The 27945-nt window shown below is 39.7% G+C and overlaps 1 protein-coding gene across 1 annotated transcript in view; it reads right to left on the bottom strand.

Annotated features, from left to right (window-relative positions):
• ca16b (carbonic anhydrase XVI b) overlaps window positions 1-27945 on the bottom strand; it is a 113779-nt gene that overhangs the window by 55778 nt on the left and 30056 nt on the right. The gene's annotated exons all lie outside the window — the stretch shown is intronic.

Here is a 27945-nt window from a genome sequence, read left to right as displayed (position 1 = left end):
TCTGACACACACATAGAAACCCTGACAATATTACTGGAACAGCAGCAATAAGAGTTCTGTGCTATATTCACTGAGCTGCAGTGCCTTCTAAATCTGTTCGCACCCCACCCTCCCACTGCAGGGAAAACATGTAAACATTATGAAAATTCATCATCTGGGTAAAGGCAATTCCAGCCTTAATTGTCTATGTATATGATATACATATCCATAGGAAGCATAATCCCATCGTGCTGCACTAATTGAAATTGAGCCTACAGTGGGCACAGAATTGATGGGCACCCATCTCTCCTTCCATCCTTAAAACAAAGCAAAATATAGAAGAAAATAGGGGGGGGGGGGGGGGGGGGGGGACCTACAACAAATATTTAAACATATTCAACAGAAAATACTTCAGATTAACCATTAATCTGCTGTGTGTGCTGAAAACGAACTTCCTGTAACATCATCATCCACTGTCTGCACTTTTCTAATCCTCTATCCCCTACAGTGGCAGCGCTACAAAGGAATAATCCACAACCGACAGGGGTCCCCTTGATCTCTTCTCGGGTACAATTGGCCAATGCAACAACAAAAGCTGAGGGGATCAAGGGAACAAGGAAGCATGCATGGATTTTAACTTTTCTGGGTTAACACAATATTCATGATCCCATTCCCCACAGACATAGGGCAACTTTGCTACAGTCTTATGAAAAAGATATAAGAGCTCCCCTTCATGAGAAGACGCCGAATCAAGGGTGGCTTTAGGGCTTGCTGCATTGAAATACCTTGAGCACAGCCTCATTGGCTGCGCTCAAGTCTCTTAAAATGATAGTGTGACATTTAAGATTATTTGGAAATAATCAGTGTTTTAACATATCGACCAGAGGACAAATATGCACTTGGAGTGTGTGCAGATCCAGAAAGAGAAGTTGCTTTATTAATCGCTCAAATAAAAAGGGCCAGGTTCTTAAAAGTGCACTAAAATCAAGGAAATATCTTTGATTTGTCCACCAAATTCACAAGACCACCTACAAGAGTATAGAATAATAAGGTCTGAATAATAGTGAAATATTTAAATGGATTGGAGCTACATTTCTAACTAATGAGTACATCTATAGAGCGGGATTATATTTATCAGTCATGATTGTAGACTCACCAATATATTTGTACCAATATCAAGCCTAATATTTCATAAAATGAAAGAGGACTCCATTATGAAAAACCAGTAATACTATGAAGCAAGTGAAAGCTGCTTGCCAAACATAAATCCCGAAAGGATTTGCATAAAATGGGAGCAAATGTCGACCATGATGCAATACAATGTTACGTGCACAGAAGTTTGTTAAGCCTTTATATAAAAATGTACATTTTTCCCTTATCATGTTTAACTTGTATTTTAAGGTAGTTACTACCTTGCTATCTAAATGGAAAGTGTATCGAGACCAATCTTTTTAAAAAGCTAATTTTTAAATGAAAGTTCTGTAATCTATTAAATTCCCCAACAACAATGAAACAACTGCTTCCTATAACGTAAAAAGCTGCTTGTTACTAAGGCAAACCACCAAATATCTAGCAATTCAAAGTGATTTTATACAGCAACCACAGCAAAAACATCCTCGGGATCACTAAGCAGTTGGATTCTCATATTGCTTCATTTAAAAAAAAACCAAAAAAAAAAACCAAAAAAACCAAAAAAAACCCTAATGCTTAGAATCAAGAAATTATTTCACTGGTTAAAGAAAATCCATCTAACTCAATCTAAATCAAGACATCCTTTCAAGTAGGTAATCTCGTTCAAAATTCTAACAATCACTTCCAAGAAGGTGCAAACCACTGGTTACACTCAAGAACAGGAAGGACAGATTAGACTTAGACAACTTGTAGCTTCTGTCAGAATGATAGGAAGAGAAAAGAAGCAAAAGAACAGCTCATGATTGAAAGCATAACACATCAATCTGTCAATCATATTGGAGGCAATGTTATGGCACTGGCATGCATGACTGCCAACAAAACCAGTCTGTTAACAGAAGTAGAAGGATGAATTCTGAAGTGTACAGGGCTATGCTCTCTGCTCAGATTCATCCAAAAGCTACAAAAACTGATTGGACAGAGCTTCATGGGGTAAATGGATAAGACCCAAAGGACACTGCAAAACCAACCCAAGAGCTTCTCGGTGCATAAAAAAAGTCATGATATTCTTCAGCAGCCAAGTCAGTCACGTGATGTCAACCCAACAGAGCTCGCTTTTCAGTTAGTGAAGACAAGTTGAAGGCAGAGAGATGTTCAAACAACCATCAACTGAAGGTGACTGCAGTGAAAGCCTAACAGAGCATCTCAAGGAGGTTCACTGACAGTCACTGAAAGCTAAGAATTTTCATCCAAGTATTAAAAACAATTCCTACATTTAAACGGTGTAATTTTGTCCATTTAAGCTGCCGGAAATGGAAATGTATGAAAATTGTACCATGCAATTTCTAAATAGTTACAGCAATATTTTGTTTAAACCTCTTAAGTTAAAGCTGAAAATCTACAGTTCAATCACATCTTGGCTGTTTGATTTTAAAATCAACTGTGGTTGTCTGCAGAGGTGTAATTATAAATGGTTTTCAGATTGAAAATTTGTTTGGTTACCAATGTTGCTGATAAAATTACACATTACACACACAATTACACAAGTACACATTTGAGGTAGTCGTACAGTTTGCTACGACTTGCTTCAGTCTCATTTGTGTTTGCAGAAAATGTATGTTTTCTTTGGCACAGCGGTCTGAAATGTCTCCAACTGCTCTGAATGCTTACCATTTCCCTAACTGATAAAAGCGAGCTATGGGGGCTAGCAAAGCTACAGATAAAAAAAAATTAAATAAAAAATCCATCACCCTAAAAACTGCTCTGGTTCTGCAGTGGGCAATTTCAATCCTCATTCTCTTGCTTTCCCGTTCTCCCCCTTTAGTGAATCGTTTCAAACGACAACAAATTTCAGATGTTACTGAGATCCACAAGGCTTCACAGACCTTGATAACATATTTCAAAATGAGTAAGTCACGGAATATAAAAACAACTTTGAATTATTGTTGGTAAGCAATATGATATTCAGTCATAAAGTTCAGGTGTAAATGTTATTAAACTAGCACATTGGATTGACTGTTGTTTCACAGGTTTCTTTCATTTGAAGTGTAAAACTGTGTAATCTTTTGCTAATTTTCCAGTGAAACAAACATTACATCCCATTTACTGCAAGAGAAATAATTCAGCCTTTCAAGAAGAGAAAGGGAGGAGCAGTGCTAAAATCAGATAAGTGCGGGTTACACAGCAGTCGATTAATCTGTCTCATCACCATCCATCAGAATGACTATAATCCTAGCGGTTAAGCCTTTCTCATTGCAGCCTTGCCTCTCTATAAGGCTGAGGTGAAGAAATTTAAAAAAAGGTACTGGTTCCAAAATGCGGTGAAATGATTTATCTGAAACATTACACACTATAGGTATTTTCAACTACACTGAGTACGTGGCTCTGTGAGAAGAGCTCCTGCAATATGCTACATGTCACATTTATTCTACTGAAAATCTTTTGTGCCGTCAGGTAGTTCAATGAGTATGCTGGATTTTATGAGCATATATTTGACAAACAAAAATAAATGACTTGCGCTTATGTAAAAGCTCCTATCTCAGGAATATCTCCAGCTTAAACGGAAAATCACAGCATGGTTCAACAGCTATGAATCACCGCTCACATTTACAGTTCGCCGTGGGATTCAAGAAGGGGGAAAGAATGAAACTAAATGGCAGTTCAGCTGGTAACTGCAGGCGTGATTAGAAGCATGGTTGTGTGACTTTTCGAGACCAGTTGCAAGTTAGAAATATCAAGTTCTTCAGTTCTACAGAATAAGCTAGACGCTGCTCAGATGCTGCGCTGATACTAAATTAATAAATACCCAGTGGTATCAAAACAAAAGCTCACAAATGTGATCATATGGTTAAAAAAAAGAAAGAAAGAAAGAAAGAAAGAAAGTAGCAGCTAAATCATCAAAAAAAATGTTTTATTTAGTCAGCTATTTCTAATTCTTTGCAAGAAAAGGGATGGTGATGAGTGACAAGTGGCTCATTTATGCAGTTTGGTGTCTTTGAGGGACTTGCAACACACTGCATTCTTAGGGGGCATATTGTATGCAATAACTGCTTAACAATTAACTAATGATTATAGGTTATTATAAGGTGTAATCTTGGTTCAGAAAATTCAATGCACACAGCAGCAAACAAAACCTCTGACAAGAAAGAATAAATAGCCGAACAGCAATCAGCTCGAAACATGCTGAAAAAGCCTCACCAAGGTAAAACTATTTTTATTCCTGCAGGTTTAATGCTAAAATGTCTATATGCCGACATTTTTTTCTGATGGGTTAAAATGCAGGCTTACTGCTAAAACATCACCTCTAAATATGGATTTTATGTAATCAAGCCTTCATCGGGCTACTTACAATCTTCGCTAGAATTAAGATGGGTGAGGCCTATAACATTCTTCGCTCATTTTTGTTAATCCGAGCTGTTCCGGGCTTAGCTCTGTGTGATGTGACTCTGCTCTCTGCTATCTACTTGTTTTTAAGTAAAACAGGCACATGTTTCTCTCAATCTGGCACTTTCAGTTCCAGGCGTCATCCCATTAACCTTGGGATAAACAGCCGTGCCTGTGCTACCATGGCAATGCTGACAGAATGGCGATTGCCTTGTCATTTCCGTTTTGTCCCCTGCAGTGAAAGCACGCATGCTGTATGCCGGCTGGCAGACCTCCCAGAATTGGCACACTAGCACTTGCAAAAATCTACGCCGATCAGTCCATATGCATGAGTACCACTGACAACAAAACATGGCCAGAAGATAGAAGGCACAGTGTCAGCAGTAAGGAGGGTCACAGCGGTTGTATAGATGGAGAAGCGCAAAAGAAGATCATCCTATGTGTGTGCTGCCTAATCTGTTCAGTGAATGCAGGCGCATCGGATAACATTTCGAACAACGCTCCTGCTGTCAGTTTCAATATGCTGATAACACTCCAGAGGGTGGAGCCGCACATGCTGCAGCACTCAGGAGTATCAAATGTCCAGGTTAGACAAGCGATGAGCTCACGGCTTGTATGATGTTCAGACAAGCCAAAGGAACAGACTGAGTCGCTAATCAGACAACGGCTGCCAAGGATGATTTCTTTTTTTTCTTGTGTCCTCACAAAATAATGGCGTGGTAACATTAACGTTGTTTAATGCAATATCGTACTGTGTGAGATTAGACCCAACACAGTAAAATCGTGCACATGGTGTACACGTTAAACTAGATTATTTTGGCAACATATTAAACTAACTGAAGCTAAAACAAAGTATATCATTACCAAATAACTAAAAGGTTATGGACCAGCCAATGGACTTGCTCAATATTGCCATTTACAGAATGGTGTCATCAGCACAGCTCATGTATATATACATGTTTGTTTTTTTTAACCTTCAAATTAAGATACTGATTCACAGTGAGGTTAATCTAATTATACATAGCTTTTGAAGCCTGGATGGGGCCCTCGCTGAGGATGTAGAGCGTTTAAGGGTTTCTATATTAAAAATGAACTTTTAGGCACGGCAAGTAAAAAGCACTAGTCTGTCACACTACGTGCATTTTACAGTCCTATCTTCAGTAAACTGCTAAGCCGGAGCTCCTTTGCATAAAACAAACCGACAGACTTTATCCCTTTGTTCCACTTTCCCTGTGTCAGGCAGATCTCCTTACATGCTTCCTGGCAGCTCTGTGACCTAATGGCTGGGATGTGATGTGATGTGATGAAGGAAAGAGAGAGCGAGTTCAGAGCAAAAGCTGAAACAACTGAGGGAAGGGTGGGGGGCAAAAAAAACAAAACAAAAAAACAAAAAAACAATTCAGTTTACTGAATGATGCTGATTGTGAGTGTTTAGCAATTAAGATACAAACTCCCACTGCACCAACTATAAGCTGCCAGGAACGGTCTGCAGTTCATTGTCATTTCTTGGATTTGCTACAGTGGGGCTCGGCCTAACACCTTTATTTTCTATGCAATGTGGGATTTGGTATATAAATCCCACATTGCACAAGAGGCTTCTTTGAAAGAAAGAACAGAGGGGAAGATCTACCATAAAGCTCTGATTGCAAATGAGTCTGAATACATTTGAAACTGTATCAGACAGCATGCAACTACAATCAAAGTGAGGAAACTCATTCTGGCAAAACTGGGGCAGCCAATTTTGGTGACTGACTGTTCCAGTCTAAATGGGGTCATGCTGCCAAAACTACCAATGTTACACCACAGTGAAACAACATTTCAAGCGGAGACAGAGTCCTTTTTGCTGGTGTTCAACAAGAGAAATGTAATGAATAAAAACTGGTACTCTTAGAAGTTTCAATACGTCCACAGATGTCTTACCCAGACATATAATGGAAACTTTCAGGTAACTGGAAAGGTGTTTATGAAAGTGAATCATTAGTTGCAACAATTAAGATTTCTATTTCCTGTACTCTCAAAAGGAGTTTCTTTTCAGAATCCTTTACTGGCTAATCTGCATAAGACGACTCAATTATCAGTGAACCATGAAGGTACAAACCATAATGCCCTCAGTGGACGTCGGGATGCTTCAAAGAAAAGTGAAGAAATACGTGAATAAGAACAGTCAACCCAGGAATTGCAAAACAAGAAAATAATTGCAGTCGGCCTACCCACTTTTAAAACATTTTTCTCAGCGTTCTCAACCAATATCCACTTCTTAGTGAGATCTAGTACTTGTATATCAGTGCAGTTGGCGAGAATGAAAAGAAAAAAAAAAAAAGGCGTCTGGGGGTCACTGTGGGGGTACGTAGAGGGTGAAGCATGAGTGAGTCTTCAGTTACACTTCACCAAATTAAATGTGCATTTGCTTGACCTTGTCAATTCTGTGATGAACAAAGAGGTAGAGGAAAGCAAGTACACCAAAAATGTCTCTGTTCACAGTACTGTAGTGGCACTGGCTCAACTAGGAGAATTAAAGCCTCAGAAAGCTAATACAATATGGCAACAATTGGGCCTCCAGGAAGAAGGGGAAAAAAAGAATCACCAACAAAGCATGCATCTTTAAACTTTAGTTTACATTTTCACAAATGATCACCAGATTTTTATTTTGCGTTTATATGTAGGGCTGTGCGATATGACAAAAATCTCATATCGCGATATAAGACATTTATCGTCCTGACAACGATATAAATCACAAAAATGTAACATTTTCTGTCAATTCTGTGAATCTCGGGCAGCTCGACTTGAGTGAAGTTTTTCCAGCTGGGCGTCCTTTACCTGGATTCGAGTGTTTTAACCGATGCATGAAACGAGACATTTTTAGACATAAGTTGTAACGGTCGCCATTTTCTTTCAAAGTTTAAGGTTTATTTTTTATCACCTGACGGCTCTTTTTTTTTTTTCTCCATCTCATCCATAAACTGCATACTCTTTCACGTGATTCAGTTTATTTTGAAAAGTCTCAATAGGATCTTGAGTTTTATTGTGAAAGGTTTATGTGGAAAACAAACAAGCGGACAGCGGAGCCACGCGATGGTTTTACCGTCATTGTTACTAACGACAACCCATATAAACAGGCGCTTGTCCGTCCATAGTGTGGTTATATTTAATATAAGAGAAAGAGAGAACTTTAAGAAATTAATACAGTGACCATCAAAACGATGCCGTAAACAGTTTATTTTACGACACCACGAAACAAACGATAGCGTAAAATGAAACGATAGACGTTTTTATATCGTCATCCAATATATATCGTTATATCGAACAGCCCTATTTACATGCACCGTATTTAATGCAGGTGATAGTTGTACATGTTGGTACATGCAGACTCTGAAGATCTCCATGTAAAAAACTAATATAAAAGTTGAGTCGTTTTATAACAGATTAGTGCAACAACAACATTTGCAACTGGTAATTGAACATCACAGGGCTGCGTTATTTTAATCTGAATTTTAAATGTTCAAATGTTAAGATTCTTCAGACGCTACAGAGGAGGATTTTTTTTTTCAAGCTTGTCAAAAGGAAGAAAAAGTAATCAAAAAGCAAATAAAAGTAAATTAAGCAAGCAAGCAATTACATTTTTTATTACAGATTAAATCATACCAGGTTTGGTTCCTTCTCATGATACGTTCACAGCTATTAGATTTCTGTAAGTTCAATATATGCAGTGTTTTAAAATGTATAAAAGTAATGTGAAATGTAACATTTACTTGTAATAGAAGCTTTATTATGAAATAAACCAAATTCAATTGTGTATGTGCCCACATAAATAATTCATTCAACTCTATACTTGGTTTCCATGTTAAATAGATTTACATTTTAACAATAACACTGTAAAAGTAACAACTTACAGTCTTAAAATGATCTAATTAACTGTAGAAATGCATTTTAGCAGATAAGACAAAGTTAAATTGTGCTGCTACCCCCTAGAAAGCATTTGAAAATATTCAACTAACAGACACAGTAAACATTTTTTTCCCCTCTGTGAGAGAAATATTTCATCACTCATTCAAATGACTTACTCAGTTTCAGGTGACTGCAGGTTTCTCCAACCTTATAAACAGTACTTTAACATAACGACCAAAAACTAGCACCACTGACTAACAATGAGCTGAATTCAATTTTATGATCATTAATATGCAAATTGTCATGACCACTGATCAATGGCCCAGAGTGCCATTCACAGAATGTTAGGAAATAGTTGCAATCACAGCATTGTAAGATGGTAAAAGATGTACCCTTAGGCCCCCTCCTCAGTTAATGGCTTCCTTGACTCCCTGCTCAAACCAGTGATCCTCCCTATCCAGGATATCTACATCCTCAATACTGAAAGAGTGGCCACTGGACATTAGGTGTAATAAGACTGCGGAGTCCTGGACTGATAAGGTAGCTCTTCTGTGCTCCACCATCCTCTTAGCCAGAGGTTGTTTGGTTTCCCCGATGTATAATTCACGGCAATCCTCCTGGCACTTAACCGCGTACACTGTATTACTCGGTTTGTGTCGGGAGACCCGATCCTTGGAGTGCACCAATTTTTGGTGTAGCATGTTTTGGGGTTTGAAAGCCACAGAGATGTGGTGTTTTTAGAAAAAGCGTCTCAGTTGTTCCGATACTCCCACACATAAGGGATCACACTAAAGGTTTTCGCTTAGGCAGCGGTTGTCCTTCTCTGCTGGATTGCCTGGAGCATTCTTTAGATGCCTTTCCAGCTTTGACAAATGTCCAACTGGGATAACCACATTTATTCAGGGCATTTTTTGATATGATGTTACTCTGTTCCCTGACTGCTGTGTCTGTGGGAATAGGGCTGGACCATATCATACCATTCACAGTAATACCTGTATAATGTTGGGCAATGACAAGAAAATGAAATATCGCGATAGAATCTGGGTAAAACGTGCATGCGCAGTGCCTTTGTTTTCATACGCACATGACGGAAAAAGCATGGTGGCGACGGAGAATGAGAAGGGCGAAAGCGGATCGTTGAACTAAACGGATGAACCAGAATTGGTTTGTAAAAATGCTGCAACTTTAATGGTGTGGAACTGGTTTGGCTTTTGTCCGTCAGATACACAACAAAGCACTATTTTTGGTAGAGCATGCTAGCAGACCGTCGTTATTACCGTGTTTTTTGAAAAACGTTTACTGACCTTGAAACAATTTTATGTGGTACACGGCGCTCGAAAATCTGTCAAATGTTTTAGTACGACTTTGCTAAGCTACGAACCCGCACCGCTTGATGGATTGTCGGAGCATTACGGCTATCGTAGGCAGGAGGCTCGCGAAGTGATACGTACTGTGCTTCATAATATTACCGTATTGTGTGTGTATAACCTCTTTTTTTATGTCGGCCAATTTCCACTGGAAATGCCTTTTGTATTTGCACTGTTACATTTTTATATAACTTTAATGCACATAAAAAACAGCACTAACAAAGTTGTGGAGTTGTAAAGCATTTTGTCTAGTGTCAATTATATCGTCAGTTATATCGTTATCGCAAATTTTCAAATGTATATTGTGATAAATATTTTTGGTCATATCGCCCTGCTCTTTGTGGGAATCGTGTCTGCTCTGTGGTGTCATCCACATACCTGAACCAATGGCTCAGTGGTGTTCCAGGTTATGATAACAGAGCCTGCTTTTCCACTTCCTCCACATACAAACTGCCCACAATGGGTTAAACTTGGGAACACATGACACACCCACACACACATTTCTGCCTGCAGTACTGACCCTTGAAAGTAAAATACGTACATTGAAGACCGTTCCAAGAGCAGACACACTTAGTCAGTGCTTAGGGTGGGGTCATCCTGTAATCTGTTATGGACTGCACTGCTTCACTAATTGGAACATGAGTGAGGGAAGATGAAACGTCATACGAGACACATTCTGAACGTGGCGTTTTGAGCTGCCTACCAACCCTGCCTTAAGACCAAAGCTAGAAAAATTTGTAATCAAGTCAGCTGAGACTGAAGAGTTAACTTGGGTGTTTGACAAAATGCATTTCCTACTGAAAACGCTACAAAATGAACAATATCAACTTTTTGGAATTTCCTTACTTTGATGATTGAGCATGCATCAAGACATGCTTGGACACATTACAAAAGTTAGCACTTGAAATTGAAAAATACCGTGTTAAACAAAATATCAGCCCGCTGGGTCATGAAAACATTTTTTTCAATTTGTGAAAAACTTTTTTTTTTTTTTTTTTTTTTAACTTAAAATTACACAATTCACTAAACTCAATTCATATTTTTAATAACAAAATTTAAGCCACCAGACTGGACTTTTCTGGAAAGTAAGAGATGAATCAAGCATAACATTTGACAATTAAAACTAATGTGGTTTACTTTTTTGCTGCTTTTTGGAAAACAGTAAATTGGAAAATTCATGGATAAGCTCACACACTCATTGTCTAACCCGTACCAAACCATAAACAATGATTTTGCTCATTACTAGTACAGCTGTGGCATAAACCTTTCATTGGGTGGTGGTAATGTGATTTGTAATGTGATGCAGACATTTGTGCATCGCATTACAAAAAGAACTATTTCCTGGTTATTGTAGCAGAACAGCAAATGGACTTGGGCTACATATGATCCTGTAGCCAGTAATTGTTTTGCCATCATTTGAAATTTTAGCAAGAAAAAAAAAAAAAACATCCAATGAAACATTAGATCCAGCAGGTCATGGTCCATGGCCAACTTAGCCATCATATACAAGTGCTTAAGATTCATTTTGAAGTTGCCTTTTATCTATGCTGCAGGTCATATACTGACCCATTTTTAAAATAACAGGAGGCCAGTTGCTTTAGAATTTAGCGATGACTGACATGATAAGACATAGGTTTCATTAAGAGATTGTCCTTTCAGTTTCAATCACACGCTTTCCTCTGACTGCTTCTTGGGTTGGTACGACATGGTAGCTGCTTGCCAAGTCTGGAAGATCAGCATTCATATATCATCCTCGACAACTACAGCCAAAGTCACCACTATGCCTCTAACAGACTCTACCGAAGGCTTTCCTCTGCTGCTATCCATCTGCCATGGAGGTTGTAGGCCAAATTAATTTCTTGTACAGTCCTCAAGCACAAACAAGTTTTCTGCCACTGAATTAGACACAGAGTGCTTTGGGTTTAGCTTGACTTCTTAAAAGCTTTGCCTTCTTCAAAACAGTCAGCTTTTCTAAAATGTGAACAAGCTTGCTGGCTCATCCGAAAAGGATCAAGCAGTATGGTCATCACAAGAAAAGGGGAAAAAAAAAAAAAAAACCGCAATGAAGTTAACCTGTGTCAAGAAAAAGCTTTTCTCCTGCGGGGGGCTTCCCTGCGTCCAATTAGCGGGACTGAAACCAAATGTTCCAGAGAGAGAAGTGCAGGTCAAACGCATTATCCCCAGGGAAGTAATAATCACAAGCTAGAAAGTGATGAACCCATAATATGGAACTATGATAGGAATGGGCTCTTTGAAAGCCCGTTCATAAGTCCGGCCAATCTGCCTTTTCCATGGGAAAGTTACTGTTGGAGAGCGGCGATTCTGAGGGCAGCGCTGACACTGGAATAAACTCACTCTTATAAAAGTAACTTGCCAAATTAAATCATTTAGAATCAAGCCAAATAAGAAGGTTCCTCATACACTGAAGATCAGTGACTGGAAGTAATGCACATTAATGTTACTGACTGGCCCTTAATTGGTCTACTGAATTTACTGCTACTGTCCCTTTAGTCACAGTCTAGAAAGCCACAGCTTCACAAGAGTAGGCAGGAAAAAAGAGAGAGAGTCTTGTAAGTCAATAGACCTTTCAAGAAAGTCACTAAGCTGGCAAAAAAATTTCCACCACCCCCTTTCTGCGATAAAGAACAAAATACTCGTGTCGTACATGATTTCACATTGATCCGATCATTACAAAAAGAGAATTAAAACCCAGGAAAAGTCTATACACAACCTAGCCAGATGAGTACTTTTTATTCCGCTTTCTTGTAAAGAGCCATTAGCATCCTGTGACATGTTAAAGGAACTGACACTAATTGACAGGTAACACTGAGGGCCCAACCACTACTAGACACTGGAATCTCATTTACCTTGAAGCGAGCCACTTTGTGTTTGCAGTAAAACATGTGTTGTGTGACTAAAATCTGGAGACTTCGCCTGTTTGCGGAGCAGACAGGTTAGGAGGAGGAGCAGTAGCGGGAGATTTTATTTGATTGGCTTAATGGCTGAGAAAATGACACTGTTTTTCCAGAAGTAATAAAATTAAGAGATCTGTAAACTCGGCCGTAAAGGAAAACTGCACGTTTTCATCTAAATTTAAGTCCGTGCTGCTTTTAGGTTACATAACAGTTTCTTTGAAGCATTATCTTAACCCAGACACGTCTCATTATGCAATTAGCAGCGTGACCTCATACCCCTCACTCCACCCAAACATTCAAGATCTCAGCTTCGCCTCCAGCCCACGTCTGCAGTAGAGGGTGGAGGAAAAGACAAACAATGCATTCGTCTCTGCCCATAAAACAATGTGCCCCACTAAGTGCTTTGAAAGACAAAGGGCCGCTAATGTTTATCTACGGAATCGTTCAGCGATATTAGGCTTCAAATTATTAACTATATTATACATTTTCAGGTAATTTAGATCAGAGTTTAGAGTTTCATCTGCCTTTTAGAACTAATAATAGAAAGCAATAACTTTTAAAACCCCACATAAACACGAAGCATTGAAACGAGATTGTCCATTAGACGCCTACATGAAGCCCAAAAGTCGATTCAAGATCCAAGACCTCTGTCATTATGGCAGCACAACAAAATTACAATTACACCAATCTCACCTGGTGCATGACATTGAAAAGAAAATTTAAAAAAAAGGTATAAAAATATTCTCTCTGTAGTATAATGTGGTTTTTAAAAAAAAAATAGGCTTGTTAACGAGGGTACGAGCCCGAGAAACATTCCCATCGCCATGAATTGCTTTCTACAAAACTGACAATATTCAAATCAAAATCTAAATATGCTCATTGTCTCACTGCGTCAGTGTGAGACTATACATGCATTGATTTCAGGTGGTCTTGCTGAGTTCTGAGAAGAAGGCATCTGATAAGAATGGCGCCACAGCCGTCTCAGAGCCTGAGCTCAATCTTTAATCAGAGGTCATTGTGTTCCACACAGCAGCCCCAAACACATAAAAGCAGGTAGAGGAAGTGCTAAATCATACAGGCATTGGGGTCTAATTGGCCACCAGAATGAGCTCCAGCCAAAATATTGTTTTCCCTTGGCGCTATCTGCTTCCATCTCGTGGGCTTTCATAGAAACTGTGGCTTCCTGTTCTTGGGCGTTGGCCACTGCATAAGTACAACATCCCCTAGTCTGTAAAAATAATCTCCAGGACCTTGTGTAAAGAATGAGAGGGACAGAAATACATTCTGTCCCGCGAGGAAGAGCTTCCCTTACAATTCAAAAGCTCTAACAGTTTCCCCTTTAATTTGGCCAAAAGCCAGCAAGCCAACAAATGCTTTGGTCACTCTGAAAAGAATCTGTGGATGGTCAGCACATAAGCAACTATAGACTCTTTTTTTTTTTTTTTAAATTAATTACAAAAGCATTACTCAAGCTTGTTGGCATGCCACAGAGATACTGAGAACAGTACCTTCAAACACATTTCAGATGTGCTGTGCTACAGCGTGTGGTGTGAGTAAAAGATGATGCAAGACAATGAATCATTGCAAACTTAGCATTTACACCGCACACTTAACTTAACCTTTAACCCCAGCATGAAAAATTCCCAAAATAATCAGTCCATATTTACACACTCGAGGCCGATTAAACTCACTCTGGGTTACATTTCCCTACTCTTGAATAAAGTGAGCGTTACACAACTAACACGACTAGCGAGGAGATCGGTGAAATGTCTGCCCGTTTATTTCCAAAGCAGCTCAGTGCACAAGAATTAGCTCACCTCTGTGCTTCGTAACAACATGCTAGTGGGAAGCTGTTACAATTTTACGCATTAGTGTCCATTTTATGTCATTTATTGACTGTAAATTGCAATTTGAATTCATCTATATTGTGTTGTAATAAAGACAATATATTGTTAAATGCAAGGACGTGACAGAAACTCATGCTTTGTTGACATTGGCTACTGAAGTTAATTCAGTTACAATTTTTTGCTTTGTGGTTTAAATATTTGTTGTATAAAAAAAACAAATAAAAAAGTCATTGTACCAAAAAACTTATGAGTGTAACATGTAACATCAAGTCCAGATAGATGCTTTATTGTGAAATACACATAGAATTAAACCTCCTGTGTGCCGATGTAAAATAAAGCATTTTTTAAAAGAGCATATATCCAAGAAGAGACATGCTCATTATTCTTGTGCATTCACCTCATCAAAACAGGAGATAAATGGGGGGAAAAAATATTGTTAACATTATGACAAGCTTTACAAAGGTTCATGTGTATAATTTAACGTAGGTGTTAAAAACTGACCAGCAACATAATCTGGGCGCAAAAAAAAAAAAAAAAGTTGCTTAAATGCCGTATTGTAAAGAACTGTGCTGGAAAGGTTGACAGCATTTCTAGCCCCAGGGTATTTATACATCTAGCTATGCAATTTAAATGAGTTTAGCTTTTTTATTATAAATTTAGTGCGAATTGTGAATTTGGAAGTACCATACTTTATGTAGATTTCTTATAACACGCTTCCAGCTAATTTACGTCATTTAGCTAAGGATTACAAGCCTTATGATTGCCTGGATAATGAGTAGGTTTGAGAGAGTAGGGCAGCGCATAACTAAAATAAATAAACAAACCGAATGATTAAAAGCCTTTTCCTCTTCACTTTATGGTTGTTTTTCCTGCACATTTAAGTTGTTTTTTTCCACACAAAGACCAAGTGTTTTCTCTCTGGGTTTTGCCCTCTGTGTATCAGTGCACACTGAAAGCAATCCAACACTGCATCACTGTAAGGAAGCCTCCTGCTAATTGTAAACAGGAGAGGGTGGTGAGCACTCTGTTGAGCAGAACGCAGATCTCCTCTGTAGAGCTGCAAAGTGAAACACTGATTAGTGATGCTACATTACTCTGCTTTGTCCAAGGGCAACTGTTCCATATCAGCCAACTCTGGGAAACGCAGACGCTAACCTCAGCACTCATAAATGCCCTGCAGCTGCGTGTGATGGACGTTTTAATATAAGAGAGAGTGATTGTATTCAAATCACAGTCAAAATTACACTGAGGGATAATTAGCATTTCAGGAGTAGTAGTAGTAAATGGCGATGAAGATGAAGCACTGAGGCTGAAGTATATAGATACGCTAATGTGGCACGCCATCTGTGCTATATGCATTTATGTTAGTGACGGTCCTCAGAGCAAACACTAAATAATCATTCCTGCATACTCTTACTGCAGAGGGAGCGCTGGTAGATGCCTGCCACAGGGTCCTAAGTCCATGGATGAAATGGTATGAGGCTGAGATGACTGTGGGTCACTGTGCAGCAATAAACCAGAACAAGCATAAGGAGGCTGCCGCCTCTCAGGGGGAGAGAGGTTGTGAGACAAGCAGAAACCTCTCACTTACCTGCCTGTCTGTGCATCGGGGATGACCCCACAGTATGAGGTCAGGACTAAGCAGACCATTAGCCACAGTCTGCAGGTGGAGGTGAAAGATCTCCACCCACACAGTGCCCCACTCCAGATGACATGTTATCTGGAATTATATTTCACCAGCTTGTATTATTTTGTAAGAGCTCCTATTTTAAGCCTTTGGTCATGCAGTGCCATTTTTACGGTGTGAAAACCAGAAAATGTCTGGCAGTTAGAGTCAGTGTGAGTCGTTGCAAAATGTACGGGGAAAAAAACAAGACTCGTTTCTAACACTAGTCAAAGTTTCAATATAGATTGTGGAAGAAAAAGAGAAAAGCATGAATGACAGTGAGGAATTTTGACTTTAATCGCACAGCAGAGATCAGCACTGCGAATCACTTGTATCCAAGCTGCCTGGGACTGAGATCCATTGTTTACCCTTGTATAACAACCTCCTACAGGCTTATGCCCTCTTCTGTTAATCCACCAGTATTAACAGAAATAATAAATGTGCAAAAACACGGGAGATTCACTGGTCAAAACGAAAGAGAAAAGTAAAGGACAGTTACTCTAAGTAATGGCAAGAATTATTTGTACTAGTTTAGAAAGAAGCAAGGCCAAAAAAAAAAAAGAAAAAGCCTTAAATCGCTCCACAGTTCCTAAACATTTTCCGAGGCTGCTGTTACTACTTCGGTGTCTGGGGTAATGAATGCAGTAGAATGGCTGGTTATAGCCAAAGTTTGTGACCTTCCCCAGACAATCACCCAAAGTCTCCACTTTTAATAAGCGCCTTCCTCTTTGGTTCATGAACTCCCTAAAGAGATACATCCAGCAAACTCCGAGCGAACTCAGCCATTATTGCGAGATATTTAGGTAACAGAGCAAAACAGACACCGGTGGGCCATCTCTAAGACCTTCTTGGCACAGGTAAACATCACCTTTAGCCAAATGATCTTTTCGATTTGCTCCGGTAAAGTTTGACCTGAACTAAACACACGTTTTCATCTGCTCCACGCTGCACGGAGAAGCCTCCACAGAGCCGAACCGTTATTTTCCCAGCTTATTCACACGGATCCAGTCATTCTTTGTCCGGATTTTTCCTTTGCCAGGTCGAGAGCTAAGGCAGAGGTGGGTTTTCAGCGTTTTACTGTCTTAGCGTGTGTCAGAAAGCCTTCATAAAAACTAACACACCACATTTCCTGAAACTTGGTGGGGTTGTGGAGCATGGCTTAAGCAACTCATTAAGTTTTGGTATGAATCCAGACCACTTTATTTAAATTTGCAAAATGTGGCATTTGCCTTGGCACAGGATAGGCTCTCTCCAAGTGCCCTTTCAGTTAAAGCTCAGCAGAGCAGAAAATCTGTCCATGTGTAGTTACAAGTGTGTCAGTCAGTAGATGCAGAGATGGAGGGAGAGAAAAAAAGTGGCAGAAATTAAAACTGAGGGAAGATGAGAGAGCAACAGTGGAGTTTTTTTTAGCCTTGGGTACCCCGAAACCGCTAATTAGGCCACAAACTCCCAAGATTGCACATGACCACACATCCCAAGACGAGTGTTAAGCTTGAGCACAGCGAGCAGCCATTTTAAATCAAGCCGTAATCCAGTCCACGTCTCCCCCTCCTTACTACCCCACGGCACCCACAAGCAAAGTGCTGCTCGGAACGGAGATGTGGTCAGCATTAGGAGCGATGGATGGGGAGGGGAATTTAAGAACAGAAACGAGGCGGGCACTCACATAAAGAGGCAGAAAATTGATTCCCGGGGAGAAGAGAACGCTGCTGAAAACCAGCTACGTTCATTTCAAAATAAAGTTGCTGTAGGCAAAATAAGAGTTTGGAAAAACAAGTTCTCTATTCCCCGTCACAGACTCGAGTTATTCCGTCTCCACTACACCTCACAGATACATGCATTAAGCGATCAATAAGAAGTCCATCTTGTTGTGAGTCCCAACTCACTCAAATTAATACAAGATTGGTGACGTCAGCAAAGTGGCTAATGGATAGCACTAAAGATGCTCGTGTTCTCATGGATGACTGATAAACTGGTCCTTTGCAGTCTGGTTTTAAAGTGGAATTTTTCCTGAAATGTATTGTGTGAAAATAAATGGCTTTATTTATATTCTCAGCAAAGTGTAGACATTAGCCCACTCGCTCCCCCTCCAACATATGAATTATTTTTTTCCTCAATTCAAACAAAGGTCCTTTTATAAACCCTACTTACTGCGGGAGTATCATTTTCACCTTTCAGCTTTAAACCTACTGAAAATAAGCGGAAATCAGAGAGGATGTTTGGGTACTGCACAAAAGGTTTAGACTACCACACATTTTGCAATGCAAAGAACAGCTTCTACTCCAATAATTTCATGATACATCTACATTATTTATTATCCCTCGCAGGTATATGAGCTCCAGCTTAAATCAGTCATGAGACTCTGCAAGACAAAGGATGACAGGCCTGAGTGATCTTCTTTTTTCTCCTACTTGCTACCGTGAGAATATGAAGCTGGGTCACCCTAAATTAAAATAAATGTCTTTGTGTTTGCAGAATGATAATGATACCGATTGTTGGAATTTCATCGCAGCACTTCTCAGGGACTATATTTAGTTTTCTTGAATCAGCAATACAAGAGTAGTTATAATTCATAAAGCAAAATTACAGACATTAACCCAGTCACCAAAATCTCATACATGCATTTTAATTACAGAAAAAAAGAAGACAAAACAAGATATCGCACATCCCACAGGCACAATTAGCTCAGAAAATACAGTATTTAAAAAAAGGCCTGAACCACTCTGAGCTACAGCCCTCTGTGCTCAGCTCACATCCTCAGCAGCTATTACTCTTGGAGTTGTTCTGCAAGCTAAGCAGGGACAACAATGGCTACATGTTTACACAGCAAGTGTCCTTATAATTTAGACTCTAGACAGAAATCAGTGTAACTCAGTAAAGTAGAGGTAGTAGCGCGGCATAAACAATCTAACAAGCCAGGGAAAGTCAGCGAACTGGAAGCAGTGCTAGACCTCATCAGCTACTTCCATTCAGTTACTCACTGGTTTGAAGGTCTAAGTAGAATTTTATGCCAACATACCTCACTGCACTTGAACAAATGATCATAAATCAAACGTTGTTTTAGAATCCGAGGGAAGCATTACACGTCTTCCAAAATTGTGCCATTATGCCACTATTATAGCCTTGCCCCCTATAGTTAACTCCTCACCTCTAGGGGGATGTGCGCTCATTACAAAGTAAGTCATCATGATTATGAGTTTAAAAATTTGCTGAACCGCAATCTAGCTCATTCTAGCTCATCAGCATAACCATATTAGTGAGGAAACCTGTGGGCTGGCAATCTCACACTTCCTCAATATTGCAGTCCCAGCAGGCCGAGCATGTCCGCATCCATTAAGTTGGACCTGAGCCACCCACTAAGCCTAATATGGTGCCACGAGGCACGCTAACACTATGTGACGTCTGAAATTTAATTAATTAGGTTTACACAACAAACATGTCAGTCCAACGCATCAATCTGCTCTAAACAAGGAAACCAGGAAATTTGGCTGCGCTTATCGCAGATGTTGGACTTTGGACTTTTTGCTTTATGCGTCAAGGTGGTGGCGGCCGAAGACGCTGTTCTCCGGACATATCCGTGTATAAACGCAAGCAATTAAGTTCTGCAAAACCTCACTCATACAGCATTAACTCAGGGTGCAGGAATCCCTAATTTATTTCAATTCTTAATATATTTACCTCATCTAGAAAAAGGAAACAGATTGTCAGAGGCAGTGGGAAGTAAGATGATTTGGAGCTCAATTCTGCTAAATTGGTTGCTGCCAGTGTGATACATCATGGAGAATTAAGATGCCTCTCCCCCAGCACAGAACTTCGGCAGCCATATTGGCACATCTGTCAAGGGCCCACCCTTGACAGAGACAAATAGACCAATTCTGGCACAGGAAGGCTGATCCAAACTGCTAGCAATAACCAAGATGAATAATGAGCCAGCTTGGTCCCCTCGCAAAATTCATTTTTAATAATTAGTGTTCTTGCACCTCTCATTTTCTCTCAAAATGAGTGCAGGTACATCTACAGGTTGATACACACAGCAGCAAGACTGGAGGAATATAAATGATGTTGTGTTAAGCTTCCATCATCACGTAGAATGCCTGCGACTATAAATGCAGGGTGTAAGACAGATGAATCTCTCTCTGTACTCCTAGGAGGAGGAAATTAATCAAGTCGCTCTGTGGGTAGGCAGTAAAGGAATCTCACAGGATGAGCACAACAAAGTTCAGGAGGACCTTTCGTTTCACAAACTGAATACTGTAAAGGAGCGCAGTCGCTACTGTGGAAACAAAGAGAAAAGTGGAGGAGGCGCTGAAGAGCAGAGAAAACTGATTCCTACTTTTCTGGACAATCAACACTTGTCGTTGGATAATAATCTTTGTCAGGAAGCTACCAGTATGCACGTATAACTAGAAAACAATGCAGCCACACACTGTCCGTGCGTTTCCCTCAAATCCTGGAATTCTGATAAAAGCTCCTCTGACTCATTGCTTCAGGATCTAATTTGTATTTAATATTTTTCTTTCCCCATAACAATTCTTTGAGTTATTAGTCTGCGCACACTCTACCAACCAGGGCTGATCGAGCATGCTCAGGCCCTTAGGGAGGATTCGCACATATGTTCAGCTTCAGTGCTCGACAGTGGGCATGCCTGACGTTTGGTGGGGGAGCAATCTTTCCTGGCGCTATTGTTGTAAGCTAACAGAGCTTTGATCGGCAGCTAGGGTAAATCAAGCTAGCTCGAAAGCAACGTGGTGGTTGCTAACATAAAAGATCAACTTCTCCTTCACGCTTCACGCACAAGCAGCTACCGCGCTCTCACGGGATGCCCTCATGTCGCGAGCTGATTAGGCAGCAGCTGCGGCGTTCTTCGTTCACATTGGGCAAAAGTTAAACTTCTTCCAACTATTCATCACGAGCAGCATCAGTAAATACACGACTCAGCCGAGCAAGAGTTAGGATGGCATCCCGTTTAAAATGCCTGCGTTATAGACGTGTGACTCTTTCCTTTGTTTAGCAAGCAAGAAGAATCAGTGCGGACACTTCAACAGTCTGGAATATGTGAGCGGCCTCTGGGTGAGTGCGCGCAGCAGTTAGGTGACAGATCTGTTTAAAGTGTAATGACTCACTAATGCACATTTTTGCATGGTTAGTACAAACATATTGGATTGTAATATCAGTCATTCTGATTGGAAACTCAAACGACATCGCGTCTATCTAAAAATATCATTCGACTTTACTTTCATTGGAAATTAAATCTAACTGTAATTTCTAGCTTACATTCAAAATATTTCATCCTTGGGGGGGAAAAAGGATCAAACAAATTTTTTTGTGTTAATTCGGAGAGCAAAATGATTCGTTCTACATCATGATTCAAAACAATCAGGGGAAAAATCACCTCCATTTATCATGAAAAACTTGTTTCATCACTTGGAGCATGGTGAGCCGCTTCTTTCATCGGGGAATGAGAGAGAGCAGGAGGGGGAAAAAAGTCATCTTCATCCCTGAAGATTACGTCCTGAAGGCTATGCCCCGTACATTACCCTCTATGCCTACTCATAGAACATCCATATAGCGAGGGACCTTTACTTTAAACTCAAGTGCTTCTTATACACGGAAGTCTACTGGGAGCAATCCTCCTCTCGATTCATTACCTCCAAGAGGCAGAGCTCCTTCTGTTGGCACCATGACAACATGGCATTGCTCTTTTCCCCCCAGCAGTTGTAAGGGGGTGTCAAAACGCAGGAGAAAAACTGCACTGCCTTCAAAAGCACCGAGCCAATTTAAGGTTACATGAATCACAGGGTTTAACATTTAACCTAACTAAGCAACCGGAGAGGAATAGACACATTTTTGAAACCAGCCCAATCACTGGGCTCTAAAAATCAATCCTGCGGCGTGTTGTTTAAACAAATGTATGTCTTAATAAAGATTTATTTATAGTAAGATCAATTATACAGCGGCAGAGTAATTTGCAATTGACAAGTTTATCTTAAAAGCTAGGCAACAATTTTTTGCTTATTAGCTATGAGGGAATAACGCAATACATCTCAAGAGGTGAAGCCAAAAAATAAAAAAAATTAAGAAACTCAAATCGCTCGCAGTGCCAGAGCAGAGGGTTAATTCAAAACCAAAATAAACAGCCCTGGCAATCAAGAACAGTGAGTTACCTAATCTTGTTCTGTATCCTCTAAAGTACTAATTAAGTTGGATCAACATAGCAGTTGATTGAAAATGACACTTCATTCACTTCATTATGTGAGACATGAGTGGAAAGATTGCTAATGATCATGGGCAACCTCAGTGAAGTGGAATAAAACAGTTAGGCTGAGGGGAAACATAATCCACACATATCAGACAATCCCAGGCTCATCCAGTTGCTACAACTGCTTGTCGGGGTGGCTTTCATCCAAACACCCATAACCGCTGCATGAAAGACAGTAGGAGCTCTATTCATATGAAGCACTGAGCTATTAGTAAGTTATTACTGTGAAAAATTACTGAAATGCAGAGCCCTTAGCTATGTTATTAATTTGCGGAGGTGGACTACTAGATCATCTGAAGGATTATGGTTTCAGCGTGTGCCCTTTACAGCATTTTTAATTTCACCAATTTTGCAGAGTCATTTTTCCCCCAAACCAAAATCATAAGTTCCTACAGTGATCAATGGAAGGACCGTTTAAAAATAAAAATAAAATTAAACAACGACTGCTTCAACAGTCTGAAATGACATGCGAGATAATTCAGCGACTACAGAAAATCTCATAATACAACGGAGGGGGGGGGGGATGACAATTTTCTTTGGGACGCTGATCTATAATTTTCCCCCAACATCTAGTGCTGGTATTTCTTCACTGTGTTTTTCTTTTCCGTTTCTCATTCTACACACTGTTACAGGGGATCAGGCGTAATGCTTCTGCAAATGCACGTTAAGGTACTCCAACTGTTGTGCTGTAATTAAACTAGAACAATAAATCCACAAGAGACCAATCAAAAGCAAACTACTGCATATATTGGCCAAAAACATAAAACTTATGATGAAGGAAGCCAAAGAAACTAACAGAGATGATGTGAAAACCTGCAGAGATATAAAAAGGGGAAAAATGATGCATAGCTATGTTCCTGTGGGAGTCTTACAGTGAGTATGATATCATCCCTCTTATGAAAAATGCCTCCATGAACACTACACGAACACCCCCCCTCCCACACACACACACACACACACAGCATGCCTTAAATAACTTTTAATCAAATTTCAGGGTGCAGGTTTCGAGGCTACTTTTACTGAGGTTCATAATCCAAGCACACAGGAAGGTGATGTGTCATGTGCTTCACTCCTCAATGCACTAGACTAATATGTACAAAGTAAGGGGTTAGCACCCTCTTATGGAAAATACGAAGCAATAATGAATATTATTAAAAGCCAACTCACATCACTGTCACGTGTAGCCAGATTTTTTAGAGAAAAACAAAAACTGCGCAAAAGTCACTCGTCCTATTGATAACGCAGGCGAGTTTAAAGAAAAAAGATCTGATCATCAAAAATAAAAAAAAATTTTCATCACTATGTTTTATTTTGGCCTGAGAAACATCATTTCACATTCTTGGAATGCCCTCGCTCCTAAAGTAATCACACTGGTGGCACAATGCTCCTCTATAGGTTACGTTCAGTACTCGTGTGTCTCGCTCACAGTGCTAGTCTATCTATGCAGTTGCTTCTAGCTTCAGGCTAGCCCGACTGTGTGCGTTTCTTTTTACACTCACTTGCAAATGCCTTTAATAACCATTTAGCTGCTAAGGCACGCTCCTCTGTCCTCCATTCACAGCCTTAGCCGCTAATTACCTTCCCCAAGTAATGACCATTTCTGTATTCCCTCAGTTCTTTCCTTTTATTTTTTTGTACAATCTGCCAGCTGTCTTGACTGGTAGGAACTGGTGGTCTACACGGACCTGAAATGAATGTCCAAAAATCAAATCGTGTCAGCCAGTTGCCTATCTTGATAATTTTTTTTTCCTTATTTGTTTTATTTTATTTTTTGGCCACCATCCCAACATAGAAAAACCCAGATACCCAATTACCGGCCCTTCTCTTGCCAACCATGAACAAACAGCATATCAAAATGAGACCTTAGCAAGATAGTTATAAAAAGAAGTATGTCAATGGTGCTGCAGGCTGTTTATTAACGATACCTAACATACTGTCAAAAAACAAAGCCCTAGAATTTAATTGACCAAAGACGCATGCCTGATGTTCTAATTAGAAAATAAGAAGGACCTCAGCATGAATATCAAGATTGTGTCCCACAGGAGTGTGGACTCAGGTGTGGTCAAAAGATGTTCCTGGCAAATAATTTATAAGTCTTTTAAATGGGAGGGGGGATGGCGGGAGAGGGATCAGACTAGCTGCATAGCCTAAAAGTAAGAAATCATTATCATCTCATTTATAACTGATATTAGCCATTTGCAAAGTGCCGTCATCAGTATTCACAGCAGCTGATAAGAGACGGGAGAAACACCTCAGTTATGTTATTGGGTTTTGACATTGTACAGTTTCCATCAGAGGGCAGTCTGCAACAAGTAATCCATAGCACTGAGATTGTTAGTAACGACTCAAACAACTACACATGACAAATGTTACTGAAATCTGTTATTGTGTCTCAACGAAAAAAAGAATATGAGCGATATATCAGCTTTATAAAATCATCAAATATTCACATTTGACTTAAAAATCCTATATCACTCGTGCTCCATGTACAAGGTTAAACAAACTGGCAACACAAACATTTCAGTTTTCATTCAAAAATACTTTAAATGTCACTGTGAATATAATTTACCCATTACCAGGCATTGCTAGCAGCAGCTAGCACTTGCTTCCCTGCAGGTTAACGTCCGTACAGGAAGAATGTGGTTACGCATCATTTGGGTCAACTGGTGATTTCACTTTAAACCCACGCAGCAGACACTTTTCATTTTCTACATCCAAGTACTGCAGACATGTGTTGCTTAGCATGACTAATACATGTTTACATTTGGTCCTGAAGAAAACAAACAAACAATATCATTATTGGAAACAGCTTAAATGTTCTAAGGCTTTTCAGCTTTTTATTCATGTCTATCGCTGAACATTTAACCAGTGTAAAATTGATGTGTGACCCAAAACAAAAAGAAGCAAAAAACGGTTGCTCTCATCAGTATTTTGTCACTTCATTTGCTAAAAGGCAAATTTCAAATTCTGGTCGATGAATGCATGACAGGACAGAAATACCAATGAAGCGCAAGACACAGTTACAGTGTTTTACAAGAGTGGTGGACCATCTAAACTAAATCAATTATTACAACCACTAACATCATTGGAAAAAAAGAAACACACACTCTGACCTTTAGGGGAAAAGAGCAGAAGCACCACTTCATGCAGCAAATGCCATATATTTGGAGTGTGGCCATTACTGAAGGTACAAATTAAAGTCATGTCAGGTATTTGTGATGTACCGCCTCACTTAATCCTTGCTACAGGTGATTTTTCCACCAGGCTTACTGAGCCTACTGCCATTACACATTGGCACAAACACAAAATACTAAGTGGGCTAGGGCTGTGCCACATCATCTCGTCTATGATAATCCTGATATAAATGTATTGTTGCTATGGCGATGCCATGCATTCATGCCGCCTTGCACGCAACAATGAGACAAGCCCAGGCAAGTCTGACAGCAAGACCTTCTGATGACAATTTCGCACCTATAAAGGAAGCCACTTCAACAACCTCGCACAGAAACGCAGTCGTTTTTAAATTATGCACGAAAATTGTTTCCAGCATTAGTGGGAACAAAGTCGTTTCAGCGCTTGAAGCGGGGAAAAAAAAAAAAAAAAGGCAGCACACCGTCAAGCACGACCAGGCTGTGAAGGAGAAGACACTAGCAGCTGGTGATGTGTGACCCAAAAGTAAACAAATGAGTCAACCAAGCAACACTTGCTGCACTCGCTAGTTGCATTCCATATGACAGGAAGAGCAAACGGTGGATGGAAATTACTGATGTGAAAAGCAAAGCTTTAAGCAGCGAAGCTCGGACCAAGACAAAACATCACAGGTAGAAAATATTTCTCCGTTTTATTATGTGACAATACTATATAAGAGTTTAGTTTAACAATAAAGTAACTCAAGTGTTAAGTAGTCATGTTGTATTTGTACTTAAGATTTCCATGGAAAGCATCATTTAGGCTACTTTTGTGCTTACATGTGACTTGAGCTGTGTCACTGGATATAATGCTGTGTCACTGCCACCACACTAATGCTGCTGCTGGAACCTCTTTTCACTAGATTCACACTTCAAACTAGGAAGTGTGTCAAAAGATGGAAAATGCCCTGTATTTGCCTACATTTAAAAAAGCTGCTGCATGTAAGCTGCGAGCAATAAGTCTAATTCTTTATTCCTTTCTTAATCAGAAGTATCACGATATAATTTTGAGGCTATAATGCCCACCGCTAAAGCAGACCAATGCCAAAAACACTGTATATGGCATAATGTTGCATCATTATCTAATTAAAGAACCAAAGTTGTTTATATGATCACAGTTAAAATGTGATCAGGGCTTCCGTTTTTGTAGGCTGCACAGAAAACAATGGCATCTCTGAAGTGACCAGAACTCCTAAAACAGGCACCACACACCTTGTGGCGAAAGAGCAATCACGCTTGGATAGTCAAAGCAGGCATTCTTTTCACTGCCTTTACTCGACAACTGGGAGAGACGAGGGTCACAATCAGGAGTGACATGAATACCAAACAAACTTGACTCCAAAGTAGCCACAGTTTGTTTTTGTTTTTTGTGTTTTTATTTGCACAATTTTCTTGCCTAAAACCACAAGAGTCTAGGTTCACAACTGGAGCGCCGAGGACAAAATATTCCATCAGTATATTCATTTTCAGAGCCACGATGCACTCCGCCGGCAGAGGGGCCGAGTTAGTTATTTGCAAGGTGGTGTTTTTGGAACTTGGAACCTGTAAATACGATTTTACCGAGTGCTCCTCCCTTCCTGAGCTCTTCCAGTAAAGTGCCCTCCATCAAATCACATAACCCCTATTTCCCATCGGAGCTGCTTGATGGCCTACAGAGGGCTATGTTTGCGCCGGGGTGTGGACGTGTACAGCTGAATGAGAATGAATGCTTTGAAGGAACAAACTGGATATGCTTATCAATTCACCACCACAAAAACATCTTCTGCTCTGCATACAACTGTGCACACATTTTGCATCTGAGCCCAATAAACAGCAAATTTAAAGACTTTTACCATTACAAGCAGTGCCAAATGTTGCGTGCTATAAAAAGAAAACAAATACCAAGTGCTCAGCAGGTACTCAGATACATTAACTCATGGTCTTGTAAAGTGCTGCTGATGAGTCAAATAATGAGTCATGCCATTATAAATGCATAGAGCCCAGTGCTTTTATACTTTTTTCTCCCCTTACAGCAAATTTAGATACCAGAAAATGGGAAAAATTAAACTCTTAAAGCATTTAAATACAGCTTTAGCTTAGAAGTTGATAAAATATGCTTCTGATAGTTTAAAATATTATACCGTGACATACCGTTTTAAATATTTTGATACATTATTTGAGCTCAGCTTCTTTCCTTATTTACAGGTTTATAACTCTAAAAACTTTCCTCCAAGACTACCACCCAAAAAGATGTGATATGCAAATTTATACCCAACTGTGAGATTATTTACAAGCATAAGAGTGCGCAGAATGAATCATTCATTAAAGTATACATCAGACAGTTCACT

This window comes from Diplotaxodon limnothrissa, linkage group LG5 (genome assembly GCF_057381915.1).
Source record: "Diplotaxodon limnothrissa isolate DT_005_m linkage group LG5, D_limnothrissa_male_GT1.1, whole genome shotgun sequence".
NCBI lineage: Eukaryota > Metazoa > Chordata > Actinopteri > Cichliformes > Cichlidae > Diplotaxodon > Diplotaxodon limnothrissa.
This window is presented reverse-complemented; position numbering and strand designations above follow the sequence as displayed.